The sequence below is a fragment of the Otolemur garnettii genome, unplaced genomic scaffold (genome assembly GCF_000181295.1).
Source record: "Otolemur garnettii isolate 467f Iridium unplaced genomic scaffold, OtoGar3 scaffold00068, whole genome shotgun sequence".
NCBI classification, from domain to species: Eukaryota; Metazoa; Chordata; class Mammalia; order Primates; family Galagidae; genus Otolemur; species Otolemur garnettii.
Window position 1 is genome coordinate 4,775,577 of NW_003852463.1, and position 21,761 is coordinate 4,797,337.

A 21,761-nucleotide genomic window follows, 5' to 3' on the forward strand; every position below is an offset into this window, starting at 1 on the left:
AAAAAAAAAAAAAGAAAAAAGAAAGAAATGAGGTGGGATCCACACATTTCTTGGGGAGCTCCAAAGACAAGTATCTTTAGGTGCTTTATCTTGGGTTAGTTAATGTCCCTGTAGAAAGATCATCTGCCTGGGAGTATAAACCTGATTTCTTGGGCTTCTTAGGCCATGGATGAGTCAATGAGACAATCCCTCCCCAAAAGAAGTACTGGAATGGAAATTCCCCCAAGGTTGATGAGTAACCCTGGGTTGCAGAAGTCCTCCCGATTCTAGCATGAATGAATAATACAACTCTCTTAGGGAAAAGTCAAAGAGCCCCTCCCTTGGAGCCCAGTGCTGAGACACAGACTCTACATTCCCCTTGGGGCCTGTGAAGTTGTCCAGAAGGGTCTCTTGAATGGCTGCTGGTGTGTCCATTAATTTCTTTTCTTTCTTTTTTTTTTTTTTGAGACAGAGCCTCAAGCTATCCCCCTGGGTAGAGTGCTGTGACATTGCAGCTCACAGCAACCTCCAACTCCTGGGCTCAAGCGAGTCTCCTGCCTCTGCCTCCCCAGTAGCTGGGACCACAGGCGCCCGCCACAACGCCCAACTATTTTTTGGTTGCAGCCATCATTGTTTGGAGGGCCGGGCTGGATTCGGACCCGCCACCTTAGGTGTATGTGGCTGGCGCCTTAGCCATTTGAGCCACAGGGGCCGAGCCAATTTATTTTCTTTATCCAGCTGATCTCATTGTCTCCTAGGAACATCTCTGGGTTGTGAGGAGAGACAAAGAAAACCAACTAGATATCCACTTTAAAGCATTCCTGGTTAAATAAAATGTATCCTACAAGAAATGCTAAGTTCAGGCGGTACCTGTGGCTCAGTGAGTAGGGCGCCAGCCCCATATACCAAGGGTGGTGGGTACAAACCCGGCCCTGGCTAAACTGCAACAAGAAAATAGCCAGGCATTGTGGTGGGCGCCTGTAGTCCCAGATACTTGGGAGGCTGAGGCAAGAGAATCACCTAAGTCCAGGAGTTGGAGGTTGCTGTGAGCTGTGTGATGCCAAGGCACTCTACCGAGGGCATTAAAGTAAGATTGTTTCTACAAAAAAGAAGAAAGAAATGCTAATTTCTTTAGAAAAAAAATTATCCATCTCTACAGTAGCCTCCCAATGCCACGCACTGTTTCTTTCCTTAAGGTGACCTTCAGGCATATGGTGAGAGAGGAGTTCGCATGATCCATAGTTTTGAAAAACAGGTTCTTCAGGGCTACACAACGTCCTTGCAAATCAGAAATATTCATCGTGCATTAAAGAGCATTCTCAACAGAGATAAAAGGCAGTCCACAGGACAAAATATTTGTAAATCATATATCTGATAAAGCATTAATATCCAGAATATAAGGGAGAAAAAACCTCTTACAATTCAAAAATAAAACAATCTAATTAAAAAATGGGCAAAAGACTTGAACAGATATTTCTCTAAACACATGTACAAGTGGCCAACAAGCACAAGAAAAGATGTTCAACATAACTAATCGTTAGTTAAAAGCAAACCAAAACCATACTGAGATACACAGGTCACATTACTGGAATGACTATTATCAAAAAGAAAAAAATCTAAACAATAACAAGTGTTACAAGGATGAGGAGAAATTGAAACCTTTGTATACTATTGGTAGGAATATAAAATGGTATAACTACTGTCAAAAACACTATGGTGATTCCTCAAAAAGTCAAACAGAATTATCATATCTAGAAATTTCACTTCTGAGTTTACACTCAAAATTATTGAAAGTAGAGATTCAAACAGGTATTTGTACATGATGTTCATTCCAGCATTATTCACAATACACAAAATGTAGGAACAAGCCAAATGTACATCCATGGATGAATTGATAACATGTGATATAGACATACAATGAAATAATATTCAACCTTAAAAAGTAATGAAATTCCAACACATGAACTTGGAGATATTAGGTCTAGGGAAATGAGCCAAACACAACAGGATAAATACTATATGATTCCATTTATATGAGTTACCTAAAGTAGTCAAATTCATAGCCACAAAGAGTGGTGATTGCTAGTGGCTGGGGTAAGGGGAGAATGGGGAGTTAGTGTTTAATAGGTGCCAAATTTCTCATGGATATAATAAAAACATTACTGAGAAGGATTGTGGTGATGATTGCACAACAATGTAAATGGACTAATGTCACTGAACTGTGCACTTAAATTTTGTTTATATTTTAACTACAATAAAACCTTAAATTATAAAAAACAAAATGTATTCTTTAAAGATAAAGATTTACTGACAAAGTTGCCATGGGATGGGGAGAAAGATGGTAGGCTCTTCTTTTCTCCCTTTTTGTCATTGACACCATCCCCTATAACTTTATCATTGGTTCTTGTCTCTTATTTGTCCTACATACCACTGCCAGATATATGTATGGCTACCTCATTCCTTCATTGTCTATTGGCTTCCATATTTTCTGACAAGAAATCTTCTATAATTCTTATTCCCCTCCCACTCCCTATATGTCATAATTTTTTCTCTCTGTTATCATTGGTTATAACCAGTCATGAATTTATAACAGATGATAACAGTTGTAGGGAGTAAGATAAAAGTCTACCAACTCTTCCATACATCCCATGGCTATCCTGGCAATAAGTTTTCATCCTCAAAGAGTATTTTGATTATGCAAGGACACCCTGTGGATCCGAAGAGCCTGTTTTTCAAAGCTATGAGACTGTATAAGCCCTGTCTCACCATGCATCTGAAGGCCACCTTAGGGAAAGAAACAGTACAGGGCATAGGGATGCTATCTTGGAGAAGATTTTTTTTCTAAATGAGATATGTGTTCTTGTAGGATGCATTTAAATTATTTGAGCAAATGAAACTTTAAAACAGAGTATGAATCCTAAATGGATGTACACCTAATAACATGACTTAAAAATAACTGAAGCAATGTAAATAGTGATCTTGGAGTTGTGCAATGTAGTGGTCCTACTTAGCAACCCCTTCCTGTTCTTTACTTTTTCATATTATTCATATCTTTGTTCAATGTTCTTTCCTCAAATGGCTCTTAACTACTTAAAACAGCCATTCCCCCAACAATGCAGTAACTCTGCTTTATTTTTCATTGTAGTGCTTAGCAACAATGAAATTATTTTTTGATTACTTGTTTGTTGTCAGTCTCCCATCCTAGAGAATAAGAACCATGGGTGCATCTTCATTGTCTTATTTGTATCATATACTCAGTGCTCTGAGCAGAGGCTGGACGTCGTAACAGATGCTCACTAATATTTGTTGAATGAATGTATCTATTTATGTAATTATTATGTTATTACTATATTAATTAAATGTTCAATATTTTATTTAATTATGTTTTTATTTTGAATTTAATTCTCCCTTTTCTTTTTATCATGTATCCATTCACTCTGCAATATCTTTATGACTGCAAAGCCCCTACTTCGAGTCAGCACAAGAGGTAGGGAGAAATAAAGCTGTATAATTCATAAAGAACCACTTCTTTTTTTTTTTTTTTTTTTTTTTTGAGACAGAGCCTCAAGCTGTCCTCCTGGGTAGAGTGCCGTGGCATTACAGCTCACAGCAACCTCCAACTCCTGGGCTCAAGCGGGTCTCCTGCCTCCGCCTCCCAAGTAGCTGGGACCACAGGCGCCCGCCACAATGCCCGGCTATTTTTTGGTTGCAGCCGTCATTGTTGTTTTGGCGGGTCCGGGCTGGGGATTCGAACCCACCACCTTAGGTGTACGTGGCTGGCGCCTTAGCCAGTTGAGCTATAGGCGCCGAGCCAAGAACCACTTCTTGAAGAATAAAATACAATGTCTTTTTCAAGCAAAAATTGGACATCCTAAATCCAAGGGGAAAAATAAGATTTTTTTTAAGCCCTCAAGAAGTCAGATTTGTTTCTATAAATGTGGAAACACCCCTCTGCTTCCTTTCACCCTTCCAAGAAACCTATCTCCTTAATTTTCCGAGACGAATATCGGTACAGGACCAATTCAACCTTCGTCAAATATCTTCCTTCCTTGGTAATTGACAGCTGGAGAAATCTCACAGAGGCTAGTCCCCACCCCGCTTCCAGTTAGACCGACAAAACCCGGTGGGAGTGGCTTCCAGTTCGGCCAATGGACGAAGCAGGAGCAACAGCCTCTGTAAACAAACCAAGCGGTGCTGTGCCTTGGGCTCCTCCCTCATGGGGCCGGACGATCCTTCGCCCAATACCTATCCAGGACTGCCGTAGCGTCCTTTCAGCCAATCAGAACCGGGTCTCCCGCAAGAAGGCGTTCCAGACCCCCTCCTCACCGAGGAGAAGAACGAAGGAAAAGAAAAGACAGACGTTGTAACCAATCAGAAACTGAGACTTATGAGGGAGTGGGCAGACACTGCTTCATATTCAGACCAATAAAAATCACATATACCCTTCTGGGCGACTGAGCGGCATCTTCTTAGGCCCAATAGACGAATGGGGCGGTGCCCGGCAACCAATGGCTTGGGTTCGGGGGCGGGGTGAGGAGGCAGTGTGCAGTGGCAGTGTGCAGTAAGAGGTAACCTAACGAGTGTTAGTGGCGCTTCTTGTGTGCTGTGGCTCACATTTTGGTACTGGAGGCCGAGACTGTCTTGGCAACGGCGACCTCTGCAGCGACGGCTTTGGCTTTTGGAGGAGTGGCAGCGCACGGCCTGGAGGAGGGGCTTCTGGTCAGCCCAGGTGGGCTCCGGCGTCCGGGCTGCCGGGGGAAGGACTTGCGGGAAGCGCCGCTCTTTTGGGTCTGGGGGCGCCCCGCGCCTCTCTTTCCGCCGCCGTGGGGGCTGTGAGGGGTGGCGCGCGCCTGCCCGCGCTCCTCTAGGGAGGGAAAGCCCTTGGAATCCCGCATCGCGATTATCTGTGTCAAGGAGCGTCATCAACGTCCACCCCCTGCCCCTCGAGGATGCTAGGGGGTCTTAGTCCCTTTCCTCCCAACACCCCCCTTCCCCCGCGCACAGGTGCTCTGTTCCCCGCCCCCTCCCAAAGTTCCCGAGTCTCCTTAGCTATGTTTTCAATTCTCGGGCTTGTGAGTCTGCTCACTCCTCCGTTGCAACACCGATAGGTGAATTGATCAGTGCTGCATCCCTCTGTCCCATCCCCCAGGTGGGAGGGGGAGGAGTCGCGCGGTTTTGCCCCTCCCCCATCCGCGGATTCCCGCGCGTCATCTGCTTTTCTTATTCTATCTACCCCTTTTCTCCAGCCCTTATTCTGCATACCTAATTTAACTTGGAGACCTTGCCCACTTCTCTTCTGCCTTGCCTTCCACAAGTGAGTCCTTCACCACCTACCACCCTCTAAATTTCATCCTCATTTTTTTTCTTGGAAACTAACATTTTCCACTTGCCTGTTCTAGGCAGCTGGAAGGTGAACCGGAGAGCGGCAGAATACCCTGAACAGGGAGCTTGCAAGGTTGGGAACTTTAATCGGTTTTGTTAATGGTAAACTATTTTTGCCTTCCTTAAGATGGCATTTGATCATTACATCCTCTCTAGAATCTTTGTCCCAGTGCAGTTCTTTTGGTGATACTTGCTGGAAAATGCAATTGAAAAGGTTAACTGACAGCCAGGGGTTTAAAATTTATTGTTTTTATTAAGTAGATGGAATTGGATTATACTTTAAACAGCTTAACAGGGGTTGCTGAGAGTTTGCATTGTGAGAGCCTGGCCACCCTAGTTAGTCATAAATGTAGGACATACTTTAGCTGTACAGCACAACGTGATTTGGTCACACCCAAACTATGAATGTATAATAAGAGCATTGAATCTTTTTAAAAACAACATTTGCTATTCCCTTTTCACAGAGAGTTTGTATTCACCTTCATAGTCTGTCCTTTTGTTTGCAGCAGTGTTGGTTCTAGCCATATGCTTCTAGATAATAGTGCAAACTGTGTTGTGCCTAAATAAAATTCTGCGAAGAATGTTATGTGGAAAAGCTAATTCAACATTTAGTTTTGATTGAGATTTTGGAGGTTTGAAAATATTAATTTAGAAATTGAACATTGAGGGTTTTATTTTGGGACTTGGAGGAAATCAAAGTGTTGGGATGGCCCTTAGACTGCATTTGGGGTGGGGAGAGATAAACACGTGTACAAAATCTTGTAAATTCTCACAGTGCTTAGTTTCACAACTTTACATAAACTGGAATTGTTTTTCCTAGTTCTTAGTGGAGAAACGTAACCTGTGAGTTTAATATGTTCACTGTGTTTTGGGCAAGATTTTGCATTCTTTTGTGAAGAAAACTAATTGTTGTCTTCATTCTATTTATAACATATATCAATATGCTTCACTTTATTTTACTATGGTAAAATTGTTTCTTGTATATAAAGAAATAAGTATATTAGAGTGAATTAAAAGAAATCTTTACTCTGAGGTGGCAGTATTGTCTAATGGACCATATGTTTGAGCCTTGTTAATAGATCACACTAAAAAGAGCAAGATTTTAAGACTGTTTCAGCAAATGCCCAGGTATCTAGAACAATGAAAAAAATAGTGACAGAATTATACCAGTCACCAAAGGAAAGTCTGGTACAAACTGCAAATCTGTGAGTTGGTCACTGTTGTGAATTGGAAAAAGGCAGTTGTCAAAAACCAAAGTTATGTTTGCGCAGTCTGTTCAGATGTTTGTTCTTAGTAATTACTTGTTTGCAAATTTAGATGACTATAGCTATGATTTCTTCTTAGTAACTTTGACCATGCAGAACTCAAAACTTAATGGAAGAGAGAGTCACAAACCAAGAATTAAATTCAAAGATAAAGGTTCTGCAGTACGGGGTGTGTACAAAGTACAGAGAAGCACTGTGGCCCCATATTCTACCCTTATCTACTACTCTAGACTTCCCGAAGTAGCAGTTCCTGAACCTACCTGTTTCCTTCCAAACCCCAGAGCCTCTCTCTTTGAAAGCCTTTTCTATACCCTTGTGCCTGGTGAAGTTCTATTTCTTTAAAATCTTTTTGAAGCCTACCTCCACTGCATCTAGATAATTATTTTTTTCTATTTCTTTGCTATTGTTTATTTATTTAGTATTTTATTTATTTATTTATTTATTTATTGCAGTTTTTGGCCGGGTTTGAACCTGCCATCTCCAGTATATGGGGCCAATGCCCTACTCCTTTGAGCCACAGGGGCCACCCTCTTTGCTATTTTTTAAATAAATAATTACAGTGAGTTCTCATTTTTTGAAGTAGTTATGGTCTATAAAGTTGCTTAGAACACTGAATTATCAAATATTAAACCATTGCTCTTAGGGAAAAATATGTATATATCTCACATAGATTATAATCTTAAAAACTCATCCTATAGATTGTATTTTCTTTGTTTACAAGGGAGTAAACAAAGTGAAGAAGTGTTAAGTGTCTTGCCTGAGGCTGCCCCACTAACAGGTGGCAATAGTTAAGATTTAAGCCTTGTCCAGTTGGCCCCAGAGCCAGAGCTTCTTGCACTACACTGCACTGCCCTCTACTGTCTCTGTTCTCTGGTCATCTCTGTAGGAGAGCTGAATTAAGGTGAAGAATCACCTTATTGAACCTAGGCTTGGAACGTGTGCAAGGAGTGAGAAATTTTTCACCACTATGTGCATGGCAATGAATGAACTTAAAAGCTTCACAATATTGACTTTGGGGTTACAAATGAATTTTAGCCAGTAAGCAAATTTGTAAATTATGGGATCCACAAAAAATTGGAGTCAACTGTGTTTGTTAGTGACTTGTAAAGTCTATTTCATGGTAATACCCTTCTAAATCCTCTGTAAAATGTTCCTTTGATAATTTGTTCACTTATTAATTTATTCACCAAATATTTATTAAGCACGTACTATAAACCAGACTCTGCTTTTGTTGTGATATACAAACTAGAAATTAAGGTCCTTCCCTATGGATCTTATATTCAAGTAAGAAAGAGAGCTAAGTCTGGAGCTCAGAAGAGAGATCCAGGTTGAAATTATAGATTAATTTGACCAAGGTGAAATCTGATATATTCCCTCCCACTTCACATTCAGAGGCATACTTCCAGAACATTTCTATTCTACACTTGTGCATAAATTCTTCCCTTTGAGTCTCTCCATGGACCTGTGTCAACTTTTACTTGTCATTTGTTGATTTTTGAGGCCACTTGTCTGGGTAACTGGCAGGGTATTATAGAAGAATTATGCTGACCTGGTCTTTGGATTCTGGCTCTGCCACATACTTTCTAAGTGACTTTGGTCAAAGTCTTGGACTTTTGAGCCTGCTTCCTAATTCAGAAGTGGTGGTATGTTAGGCCCTTGTGTTTCAAGGAAGAGGCACATACATATTACCTTTAGTGATGAGGGTTGAATGTAAACTTGAATGGGAAATCATTTCAGCAGCCATATTGTATCTTGCCATAGTGCTTTCAGAACCTCATAGAACAATACCTTGGCAGTATTTAGGATAGGCTTTGAACTCTGGAGACTTTCTTTTACTTTGTTCATTCAACATTTATATTTCTCAAGAGAGAACATCTTATTGGATTGGTCTCTTGCCTTCTAAAATGGAGGACCCCTATTGGGCAGAATTTTGAGTCATGTCCTCAGGTTCAATCTATATGTTGTCCTTAGCTGAAATATTGAGCCCTGGTCCAGTCACTTGTGACCAATGAAGTAGGGTTGGTTTTATGCATTATTTGTCTCATAGAGTGTGACATATATGAAAAGAACTTCTTGGAGACAGTTTTTTCAAGAGACAACTGAGGGTATAGCAGTTCTAGAATTTCATTGCCTTCTGTCCAACTCAAATACCTATCTAACATGATCATAGATAATATTTAATAATCTTCTAACAGAGTAATGTACACATGGCAAATATTCAATACATCTTTCTTTTCCATTTGGTATTATTTTAGCTTGGTTATTTGTTCATATGGATATCTTCCTTACTAGACTATAAGCTCCATGAGGACAGGGTTCAAACTTCATCTTTTGTCTTAGGCACTTAGTTCACTGCCTGAGACATAGTAATATATGTTTGAATTGAGGAATTCTCAACTTTTACTGAAAGGATAAGAGAATATGAAGGCTTCCCAGAGCAGGTATTATTTAAGCTGATCCTTAAAGAGTGGGTAGGAATGTTTTCCAAGTAAAATATGGCACATCTAAACCATGAGAAGCAAGATCTATGTACTCATGTAAAAGAGCTCTAAGATATATTGTGAGCTTTTAAAATAAGGAACAAGGTATAGTATGTATAATATGCTTCTTTTTCTGTTGAGAAAGAGTATAAAAAGAATATACATGCATATTTGCAAAAAGAAATTCTGAATGGTGCCTGTTGCTCAGTGGGTAGGGCACTGGCCATATACACCGAGGCTGGCGGGTTCCAACCAGCCTGGGCCAGCTAAACCCACAATGATAGCTGCAACAACGACAACAAAAATAGCCAGGTGTTGTGGCGGGAGCCTGTAGTCCCAGCTACTTGGGAGGCTGGGGCAAGAGAATCACTTAAGCCCAGGAGTTTGAGGTTGGTGTGAGCTGTGATACCACAGCACTCTACCCCCTCCCAAAAAATTCTGAAATGATATATAAAAAACCAATTAAAGTGTTTATCTGTGGAGACAGAGTAGGAGGAAAAATAGGATTTTGCTATGTATTTCTTTTTTTTTCAGATAGAGTTGTAAACGTAGCTTTTAATACAAGCTAGAAATTAAAGTCCTTCCCTATGGATCTTATATTCTGCTACCCAGGCTGGAGTGCAGTGGTGTCACAGCTCACTGCAGCCTCAAACTCCTGGGCTCAAGTAATCCTCCTGCTTCAGTCTCATGAGTAACTGGTACTACAGGCATGCACCACCAATCCCATATAATTTTTTAATTTTCTTTATTTTTTGTAGAGACAAGGTCTTATAGGCTGGTCTCAAATTTTTGGCTACAAGTTATCCTCCCCACCTCAGCCTCCCAAAGTGTTGAGATTACAGGCGTGAGCCACCATGTACTTCTATGTATATGTGGTTATATTATAAAATATTTTTGAAGTATCTCTTTGTATGTATTACAGAATACATAAATAAAAGAAATGGGGTTATGAGAAAGAGGTGAAAAAACAAAAAAGATCTCGGGGACCAGGTTAGCAATAGAAGCAAAGATTAAAAGAGTAGCCCCCGAAAGGGAGAGAGGCAGCCTCTTTTTCTTCCTTGCCTCAATTTTGTGTATTTTTAAAAATATTTTGAGAACAGTAAAAAAATACAAACAAAAATGTTTTCAGATTGCAACTCCCATTACTTCACTAGCTGCTTTCTTTTTTGTATCCACTTTAATATTTTTTCATATGCATGTGTATTATTTTCTGTCGCAATCATAGTTTTAATCGTTTTAAATTTATGTAATTGTGCTATAAGAGGATCTTTAAAAAAAAAAAAAACATAGATGGGGTGGCTTTGTGTAGTACTGTACACATCCCCAAAGTGGCTAATCTACTTTAAGAGGCTCTCTAGCCTAAAAGAAAAAATAAGAAAAAGAAAGAAGATGTATATGAATTAAAACAACATTTCTCCCTGATTACAAAGGAAATCTGTTTGTAAAAACATAGAAGACAAAATATAAAGAAACATTATCTTTAATTTTACCACTTAAAACATTCTTTTTTTGCTCTTTATAACGTTTTTTTGGAGACAGAGTCTCACTATGCTGTCCTCGGTAGAGTGCAATGGTGTCACAGCTCACAGCAACCTCCAACTCTTGGGCTTAAGTGATTCTCTTGCCTCAGCCTCCCAAGTAGCTGGGACTACAGGCACCCACCACAATGCCCAGCTATTTTTTGGTTGCATTTGTCATTGTTGTTTGGCAGGGTTGGGCTGGGTTGGAACCCGCCAGCTCCAGTGTATGTGACTGGCGCCCTAGCCGCTGAGCTACAGGTGCCAAGCCTCTTTATAAATTTTTTATGCATATAAACATTTTTAAAAGTAGAATCATAATACATAGTCTTTTTTTTTTTTACTTGCTATATTGCGGCATATTTCCATGGTTGTAAATATATCCTGGTATCATCATTTTATTTATTTATTTTTTATTTGAAATTAATATGATGGCACAAATTTTTAGGTTACACTGTTCTCACTTCCAGGGTAAAGTTCTAGTTATAAAAGAGCCCCTCCCCCAGGGGGTGTGTTATACACCCTTACAATGTGCACGTTAGGTGAGATCTTGCCTCATGCCCTCCCTCCTGCCAATGGTCTTCTTCCCTACCCCCTTCCGCCTCCCTTTACCCCCATACTAGACTATTTGTGTTTTATTGTTCATATGAGCATGTAATTGTTTATATATTGGTTTCATTAATATGGAGTACATTGGATATTTATTTTTCCATTCTTGCTAAGAAGAATGTATTTCAACTCCATCCAGGTAAATGTAAAAGATGTAAAGTCTCCACCTACTCATATGGTGTACATATATATTAAGTTAACACCCCCCCCCCCCGCCCCGTGGTTTCTTGTTCATACATTTGAGTGGACTTGAGCAAGCATTTTTCAACTGAATTCCTAGAAGGAGAATTTCTGGAGGAAAAAAAGTACAAAACATTTTCAGGGTTTTAAATATAAATTTTCAAATTATCCTACAAGAAAATTGGTTCAGTTTATATTTCTACCAACAGTGAGAGCTTGTTTCCCCCTTACATTTGTTATCTTTGCTGGTCTTTAAACAGAAAACCTCATTGTTTTAATTTACATTTCTTTTATTTCTAGTGCCTTTGAATCTTTTTTATATACTTGTTGGCTATTTTTATTCTTGCAGAAATTACCTGTTTCTCCATTGCTTATTTTTTCTTGGAAGATTTGACCTTTTCTAAGTATAGATTTTTTAAGATTTCCGTACAGATTAAGGGTATAAACCTTTTATCTGTCCTTGAGGTTACAAATACTTTATCCTAGTAAGAATTTGTAGTTTATTTTTTATGTTGCTGTGTGAAAGCTTTTTTTCCTGTATTAGTACATCTATTCACTTTTTTTTCCTCTTGTGACTCTTCACTTTGATGTCTTTTTTTTATTATTATTAAATCATAACTTTGCCTTTGCAGTTTTTTGTTTTTTGTTTTTTGTTTTTTGGCCGGGGCTGGGATTGAACCTACCACCTCCAGTATATGGGGCCAGTGCCCTACTCCTTGAGCCACAGGTGCTGCCCTAAATCATAACTTTGTACACTGACACATTTATGGGGTTCAGGGTACTGCTTCAGTATACAATGTGAAATGCTTACATTGAACTAAGTAGCACATCCATCACAATTATACTCATTTCTTAATAGTTTCAAAATGTATCATTGCATCATACACGTTAGGTAAGGTCCCTCCCCCCCAAATACCTACCCTTCTCCCATATCACCCCTCTTCTTCCCTCTCTCTCCTCTTCCCTTCTACTTTCTGGACTAGAATTATGTTTTGCCATCTTATGAGTGTGTAGGTGATTATATATTGATTACATAGTAGTATTGAGTACATTGGATACTTTTTTCCCCATTCTTGAGATACTTTACTAAGAAGAATATGTTCCAGCTCCATCCAGTTAAATATAAAAGATGTGAAGTCTCCATCATTTTATGACTGCATAGTATTCTATGGTGTACATATATCACAATTTGTTAATCCATTCATGGGTCGATGGGCACTTAGGCTATTTCCATGTCTTGGCTATTATGAATTGGGCTGCAATAAACATTCTGGTGCAACTGTCTTTGTTGTAAAATAATTTTTGATTATCTGGGTATTTACCTAGTAGAGGAATTGCAGGATCGAACAGGTCTACTTTTAGTTCCTTGAGTGTTCTCCAAACTTCTTTCCAAAAAGGTTGTATTAGCTTGCATTCCCACTAGCAGTGTAGAAGCATTCCCTTCTCTCCACATCCACGCCAACATCTGTATGTAGTTTTAGGATTTTGTATTTTTTTTTTTTTGAGACAGTCTCAAGCTGTTGCCCTGGGTAGAGTGCTGTGGCATCACAGCTCACAGCAACCTGCATCTCCTGGGCTCAAGCGATTCTCCTGCCTCCTCCTCCCAAGTAGCTGAGACTATAGGCACTTGCCACAATGCCCAGCTATTTTTTGGTTGCAGTAGTTATTGTTATTTGGCGGCCCAGGCTGGATTCTCTGCTAGCTCAAGCGTATGTGGCTGGTGCCTTAGCCGCTTGAGCCGCAGGTGCCGAGCCAGTTTTGGGATTTTGTGATGTGGACTAATATTATTGGAGTTAGATGATATCTCAAAGTGGTTTTGATTTGCATTTCTCTGATGATTAAGGATGATGAACATTTTTTCATGTGTTTGTAGGCCATGTGCCTGTCTTCATCAGACAAGTTTCTGTTCAAGTCTCTTGCCCACATAGAAATGGGATCATTTGTTCTTTTCTTATTGATTAGTTTGAATTCTTCACATCTTTGTCAGAAGCATAACCTGCAAAAATCTTCTCCCATTCTGCAGGTTGTCTGCTTGCTTCACATACTGTAAAGCATACTTGGCTGTGCAAAAGCTTTTTAGTTTGATCAGATCCCAGTAATGGATTTTTGGTGTTGCTTCAATTGCCTGGGGAATCCTCCTCATAAAGTATTCTCCCAAGCCAATTTCTTCAGGTGTTTTCCCTGCACTCTCTTCTAGTATTTTTATAGTTTCATGTCTTAAGTTTTAATCTTTTATCCAGTGAGAATCAATTTTTATTAATGGTGAAAGGAGGGGGTCCAGTTTAAGTCTTCTACAGGTCACCAGCCAGTTCACCCAGCACCATTTGTTAAACAGGGAGTCTTTCCCCCACTGAATATTTTTGATAGGCCTGTTGAAGATCAAATGATGATAAGTAGCTGGGTTCATCTCTTGGTTCCCTATTCTATTCTGTAAATCTACTGCTCTGTTTTTGTGCTAGTACCATCACTTTGATATCTTAAGACAGACTTTCCCCTATTCCAAGGTTAAATATATTTATTTAAATGTTCTTTTTTGGGGAAAAAACCCCACACATTTTAAACTTTAATTTATATATAATTTATTTTTGTGTGATGATGCAGTCCATTTTTTATTTGTCCTTCTACCCCATTTTGAATGATTAACTAGTTGTCCCTACATTCTTTTTTTTTTTTTTTTTTTTTTTTATGGAGACAGTCATACTTTGTTGCCCTTGGTAGGGTGCCATGGCATCCACAGCTCACAGCAACCTCAAATTCTTGGGCTCAAGCGATTCTCCTGCCTCATCCTCCCAAGTAGCTGGGAGTACAGGCGCCCATCACAACACCCAGCCATTTTGGGCTTCCTGTCATTGTTTGGGAGGCCTGGGCTGGGTTTGAACCCGCCAGCTCTGGTGTATGTGGCTGGCGCCCTAGCCACTGAGCTACAGGCGCTGAGCCCCCTACATTCTTTTTAAATGATCTACACTTTCTCCATTATTTAATGCAACTGTTTTTTTTGAGACTGAGTTGCACTTTGTCACCCTTGATAGAGTGCCGTGGCTCACAGCGACCTCCCGCTCTTGTGCTCAAACGATTCTCTTGCCTCAGCCTCCCAAGTAGCTGGGACTATAGGCGCTGCCACAGTGCCCAGCTATTTTTAGAGCCCAGATCTGGTTCTTGCTCAGGCTGGTCTCAGACCTGTGAGCTCAGGCAATCCACCCACCTTAGCCTCCCAAGTGCTGAGATTTCAGGCATGAACTATGATGCCCAGCCCTCATTTATTTATTTATTTATTTATACCGTTGTGTGAAAGCTTTTTTTCCTGTATTAATGCATTTATCCACTTTTTTTTCCTTTTGTGACTTTTCACTTTGATGTCTTAAGACAGACTTTCCTTTATCCCAAGGTTAGATATATTTATTTAAATGTTCTTTTTTCAAAAAAATCCCCCCCATATTTTAAACTTTATATATAATTTATTTTTGTGTGAAGATACAGTCACTTTTCATGTGTCCTTCTACCCCATTTTGAATGATTAATTAGTTGTCCCTATATTCTTTTTATTTTCTTTATTTTAGAGGCAGAGTCTTACTCTGTTGACCTTGGTAGAGTGCAGTGGCATCATAGCTCACAGCAACCTCCAACTCCTTAGCTTAGGCGATTCCCTTGCCTCAGATTCCCAAGTAGCTGGGACTAAAGGTGCCCACCACAATGCCCACCCAGCCATTTTCTTGTTGCAGTTTGGCCCAGCCAGGTTCAAACCCACCACCCTCAGTATATGGGGCCAGTGCTCTACCCACTGAGCCACAGGCGCCACCCCCTACATTCTTTTTTAAATGATCTATACTTTCTCCGTTATTTGAAATGCAACTTTTAACATAAACTAGGTTCTTATTTCCTGCCTTTCTGTTTCATTAATGTTTGTTTATATACTCATTCTACACTATTTTAATTACAGTACTCTAATAATTTTATATTTCTCTTCCTTTTAAAATTTCTTTTTTTTTTTTATTGAATGGTAACTGTGTACATTAATGCACTCTGGGGTACAGTGTTGTGTTTTCACACACAATCTGAAACACTTCCATCAAACTGGTTAACATAGCCTTCATGTACCTTTTAAAATTTCTAATGATTATTCTTATGTAGTTATTAACCAAGCAAAAATTAGAATCAATTTGTCAAGTTTTCAGAAAGTCCTCTTTGGATATTTTGTTGGAATTTAACTGAATCTTTAGATTAATTTGAGAAGAGTAAACATTTTACAGTAAGGCCATCCATTTATTCAACTCATAGTAAATGTTCTTCAGAAAATGGCTTTATGTTCTAAATGCATTTAGTAGGTTTATTCCCAAGAATTTTAGACTTTTTTCTTTTTAATTAGATCTCTTTTTCTTTTATCTTTTCTAATTGGTTGTTATTGCTTTATACAAAGCCACTGATTTTTTTGTGTTTATTTTATAACTTGTCTTCTGATTAAACTCTTATTGTTTCTAATAGTTTCTAAATAGAAACTGTTTTCCAGTTTCTTAGTCATGCTGAAAAATCAAAATCATGTAAAAATAAGGATTATCTTGCTTACTTCTTTCCAAGAACCTCTTATTTTTGTTCTTGACTAATTGCATTGGATAGTAGCATTTAAACAAAGTTAAATAATGGTTGGGATAGTTAACATTCCTAATTTTTTTTTCTTTTTTAATGGGAATGCACTAAGGTTTAGAACAGAGAGATGCTTATGTGAATATATTGATTACATTAAAGAAGCTTGATTTTTATTCCTTTTTTAAAAAAATTACAGGGAGGCGCCTGTGGCTCAGTGAGTAGGGCGCTGGCCCCATATACTGAGGGTGGCAGGTTCAAACCCAGCCCCGGCCAAACTGCAACAAAAAATAGCCGGGCGTTGTGGCAGGCGCCTGTAGTCCCAGCTACTTGGGAGGCTGAAGCAGAAGAATCGCCTAAGCCCAAGAGTTGGAAGTTGCTGGAGCGACTCCGCTGCACTCTACCGAGGGCGAAAAAGTGAGACTCTGTCTCTTAAAAAAAAAAAATTACACTTGTTTTAAGTGAGTTTTATTTTTCATTTATTTATTTGAGATAGTCTCACTAAGTCACCCTTGGTGGAGAGCTACCTCAAACTCTTAGTCTTAAGCAATTCTTTTGCCTCAGCCTCCCAACTAGCTGGGACTATAGGTGCCCGCCACAAGGCCCGGCTATTTTTTGTTGCAGTTGTCATTGGTTAGCTGGCCCAGGGCCAGGTTTGAACCCACCACCCTCAGTGCATGTGGCCAGCAATGTAACCATAACCACTATGCTACGGGCACTGAGCCTTTAAGTGAATTTTAATGAAAAATTAATATTTATTTTTTAAAACATATCTGACAATTATTGAGACAAATGTAATTATTTTTCTTTTCTCTGTTGCTATGATAAAATGAATTTTTATATTTGTATTTATTTATATTAAATCATCCTTTTAAATTGTGGGCTGACCTCTTTTGATCAAAGTGTTTTGTTTTTGTTTTTTTTTTGAGCCAGAGTCTCACTTTGTTACCCTGGTTAGTGTGCAGTGACATTATTATAGCTCCCAGCAATCTCAAATTCCTGGGCTCAAGCTGATCCTCCTGCCTTAGCCTTTTGAGTAGCTGGGACTACAGGCACCCACCACAATGCCTGGCTAATTTTTCTGTTTTTAGTAGAGATAGGGTCTCGCTTTGCTCAGGCTGCTCAGGCTGGTCTGGATCTTGTGAGCTCAAGCAATGCTCCTCCCTCGGCCTCCCAGAGTGCTAGGATTATAGGCATGAGCCACTGAACCTGTATTGTTTTTATTTTTAAATAAATTCCTTGATTTTATTTGAAATTATTTGTAGCATGGAAAGTGGTCTGTGGTTTTCTTTTGTGTTAATTTTGTTCAGTGTAATAAGCTGCCTACATACAAATAATTACAAGGCTCTCATTTCTTTGTGCTTTGGAACAGTTGCGTGGGAATCACCCTCTTTTTGAAAATAGGTGTTCAAAGATTTATATTGCCCACTCTTTAAAATGCAGTAATCTCAGGGAAGTTTTAACTTAGTATTTTAGTGTAAACAGGAGCAGAACAGAATGTAATTATCTAGTGAAGAGTTTACTTTTGTTTGGTAATGATGTATTTGTTATCTTTTTATTATCTAGGCTTTGGTGCTAGTGCTAGTGCTGAATTGCTAGTATTACACTCACCATCTGAGGTTCACAAAACTTTTGTTTTAATATTGAACAGATGTTACTGTTTAGTTCTACAGCCTTGCAGATACACAAAATATGTCTACCTGGGCTCTGCTTTATACTCATGGAAAGCAAGAAGTAAAAATTTCCCTGATTAGAGGCTTTGGAAGAGTGGGTATTCCAGTTTAATTCTATTTATATGAAAGTATAAAGGTTAAAAAAAAATTGAAACTTTAACTCTGTGTTGAATGCAATTCTAAAGTAGAGCTAATGATTTCACTTTTCTCCTCTAGTAAGTTTGGCATGTTCAGACCTAGTTGTTTTATTGTACAACTCCTAGAGTGCCTGAAGCTTACATTATAAAGATCCTTTCTAGAACTTTAGATATAAGAGGATGTAATTAATTATTTTTTATTAAATCATAACTTTGTACATTGATGCATTTATGGGGTTCAGGGTACTGCTTCAATATACAATGTGAAATGCTTACATTGAACTAAGTAACACATAAGTAATACTCATTTCTTAATGGTTTTGAAATGTACCATTGCATCATGCACATTAGGTGATGTCCCCCCAAATACTTACTCTCCTCCCATGTCCCTCCTCCCCTCCAGTCTCTCTCTTCTTTTCTTCTACTTTCTGGACTAGAGGTATGTTTTGACATTCTTATGAGTGTGTGGGTGGTTATATATTGATTTCATAGTAGTATTGAGTACACTAGATACTTTTTTTTCCATTCTTGAAATACTTTACTAAGAAGAATATGTTCCAGCTCCATCCAGGTAAACATAAAAGATGTGAAGTCTCCATCTTTTTTTATGGCTGCATAGTATTCCATGGTGTACATATACCACAATTTGTTAATCCATTCATGGGTTGACAGGCACTTGGGCTATTTCCATGTCTTGGCCATTATGAATTGGGCTGCAATAAACATTCTGGTGCAAATGTCTTTGTTGTAAAATAATTTTTGATCATCTGGGTATATACCTAGTAGAGGAATTGCAGGATCGAACAGTAGGTCTACTTTTAGTTCCTTGAATGTTCTCCAAACTTCTTTCCAAAAAGGTCGTATTAGTTTGCATTCCCACTAGCAGTGTAGAAGCGTTTCCTTCTCTCCACATCCACGCCCCATCTGTAGTTTGGGGATTTTGTGATGTGGGCTTATCTTTTTGGAGTTAGATGATATCTCAAAGTGGTTTTGATTTGCATTTCTCTGATGATTAAGGATAATGAGCATTTTTTCATGTGTTTGTAGGTCATGCGCCTGTCTTCATCAGATAAGTTTCTGTTCAAGTCTCTTGCCCACATAGAAATGGGGTTCTTTATTCTTTTCTTATTGATTAGTTTGAGTTCTCTGTAGATTCTAGTTATCAGACCTTTGTCAGAAGCATAATCTGCAAAAATCTTCTCCCATTCTGCAGGTTGTCTGCTTGCTTTACATACTGTAAAGCATACTTGGCTGTGCAAAAGCTTTTTAGTTTGATCAGATCCCAGTAATGGATTTTTGGTGTTGCTTCAATTGCCTGGGGAATCCTCCTCATAAAGTATTCTCCCCAGCCGATTTCTTCAGGTGTTTTCCCTGCACTCTCTTCTAGTATTTTTATAGTTTCATGTCTTCAGTTTAAATCTTTTATCCATTGAGAATCAATTTTTATTAATGGTGAAAGGAGGGGGTCCAGTTTCAGTCTTCTACAGGTCACCAGCCAGTTCACCCAGCACCATTTGTTAAACAGGGAGTCTTTCCCCCACTGAATATTTTTGATGGGCTTGTTGAAGATCAAATGATAAGTAGCTGGGTTCATCTCTTGGTTCTCTATTCTGTTCCATAAATCTACCGCTCTGTTTTTGTGCCAGTACCAAGCTGTTTTGATCACTATAGATTTATAGTATAGCCTGAAGTCTGGTAATGTGATACCTCCTGATTTGTTCTTATTTCTGAGTAATGTATTTGCTATTCGAGGTTTTTTTCTGATACCGTATAAAATGAAGTACTATTTTTATAAATTCTTTAAAGTATGACAATGATGCTTTAATAGGAATTGCATTAAATCTGTAGATTGCTTTGGGTAGTATGGACATTTTAACAATGTTGATTCTTCTCAGCCATGAGCATGGTATGTTAACCATTTGTTAACATCTTCATCTATTTCTTTTCTCAGAGTTTCATAGTTCTCTTTATAGACATCTTTCACATCCTTTGTTAGGTAAATTCCCAGATATTTCATCTTTTTTGGCACTATTGTAAAAGGAATAGAGTCCTTGATTGGTTTTTCAGCTAGACTATTATTGATGTATATAAAAGTTACTGGAGTTCCATTGGTAGCGGGAGCAGCGAGCGCACCCCGGAGAGCCCTGAGCAGCCCCACTGCCACCCTGGCCCTAGTTATCATCACACACCGAGCCGCTGCTGCCGCAGCCTGCCCCAGTCACCATCACTACAACCATGAGCAGTAAGGCTAACACCCAGCAGCCGCCCGCCGCCCCCGCCCTCAGGGCTGCCGACACTAAGCCTGGCACTACTGGCAGCGGTGCAGGGAGTGGTGGCCCTGGCGGCCTCATATCGGCGGCCTCTGCGGGCTGGGACAAGGAGGTTATCACAAGGAAGTTTTGGGGAACAGTAAAAGGTTCAGTGTCAGAAAGGGATATGGTAGCTTGGCACCTATGGCTTTTAAGTAGCTAATGTGCCAGTCACATACACCTGAGCTGCTAGGTTTGAATCCAGCTTGGGCCCGCCAAACAACAATGACGGCTGCAACGAAAAAATAGTCGCGTGTTGTGGCAAGTGTCTGTAGTCCCAGCTACTTGGGAGGCGGAGGCAAGAGAATCGCTTAAGCCCAGGAATTGGAAGTTGCTGTAAGCTGTGATGCCACCGCACTCTACCCAGGGAGATAGCTTGAGGCTGTCTCCAAAAAAAAAAAAAAACGAAGAAGAAGAAGAAGAACCCTAGGAAGTACCTTAGCAGTGTAGAAAATGGAGAGACTGTGGAGTTTGATATTGTTGAAGGAGAAAGGGATGCGGAGGCGGCAAATGTTACAGGCCCTGGTGGAATGGCAGTAAATATGCAGCAGACCGTGACCATTATAGGTGCTATCCACGTGGCAGGTGTCCACCATGCAATTCCCAGAAGAATTACCAGAATAGTGAGAGTGGGGAAAAGAACGAGAGACCAGATAGTGCTCCTGAAGGCCAGGCCCAACAACACCGGCCCTACCGCAGGCGAAGGTTCCCACCTTCCACCCTCTCCTACATGTGGAGACCCTATGGGTGTCGACCACAGTGTACCAACCCTCCTGTGCAGGGAGAAGTGCTCAACCGTGCTGACAACCAGGGTGCAAGGTAGACCAGTAAGGCAGAATATGTATTGGGGTTATAGACCACAATTCCGCAGGGGCCCTCCTGGCCAAAGATAGCCCAGAGAGGACAGCACTGAAGAGGATAAAGAGAATCAAGGAGATGACGCCCAAGGTCAACAGCTGCCTCAACGTTGGTACCATCGCAACTTCAATTACCGACGCAGACGCCCAGAAAACACTAAACCACAAGATGGCAAAGAGACAAAAGCAGCTGATCCACCAGCTGAGCAGGGCGGGGCTGAGTAAATGCCGGCTTACCATCTCTACCATCATCTGGTTTAGTCATCCAACAAGAAGAAATGAATATGAAATTCCTGCAGTAAGAAATGAACAAAAGATTGGAGCTGAAGACCTTAAGTGCTTGCTTTTTACCCGTTGACCAGATAACTAGAACTATCTGCATTACCTATGCAGCATGAAGTTTTTATTACTTTTACCTAAAGAAGTCTTTTTTGGTAATAACAAACACGTTTTTTTAAAAAGCCCGGTTTTTCTCAATACGCCTTTAAAGGTTTTTTAATTGTTTCATATCTAGTCAAGTTGAGATTTTTAAGAACTTCATTTTTAATTTGTAATAAAAGTTTATAACTTGATTTTTTCAAAAAAGTCAACAAACTGCAAGCACCTGTTAATAAAGGTCTTAAATAATAATAATAATAATAATAAAGCTACTGACTTGTAAGTATTGATTTTGTATCCAGAGACGCTGCTGTATTCCTTGATCACTTCTAAGAGTTTTGAAGTTGAGTCCCTGGGATTTTCCAGGTATAGGATCATGTCATCAGCAAAGAGTGAGAGTTTGATCTCTCTCCTCTG

At 39.6% G+C, this 21,761-nt stretch overlaps 1 protein-coding gene and 2 pseudogenes across 2 annotated transcripts in view; 2 read left to right on the plus strand and 1 right to left on the minus strand.

Annotated features, from left to right (window-relative positions):
- LOC100951571 overlaps positions 1–4,874 on the minus strand; it is a 15,399-nt pseudogene extending 10,525 nt beyond the window's left edge.
- The window catches only part of PAIP2B (poly(A) binding protein interacting protein 2B), a 48,315-nt gene continuing 31,087 nt past the window's right edge, over positions 4,534–21,761 (plus strand). The window contains exons 1-2 of one of the 2 annotated variants that reach the window (XM_012807401.2): positions 4,647–4,708; positions 5,379–5,434. The gene's annotated coding sequence lies outside the window, so the exon portion shown is untranslated. Of the gene's footprint in view, positions 4,709–5,378; positions 5,435–21,761 lie in introns of both variants that reach the window. The other variant, XM_023515314.1, reaches the window with a different exon arrangement.
- LOC100951886 lies at positions 19,860–21,254 on the plus strand (annotated as a pseudogene).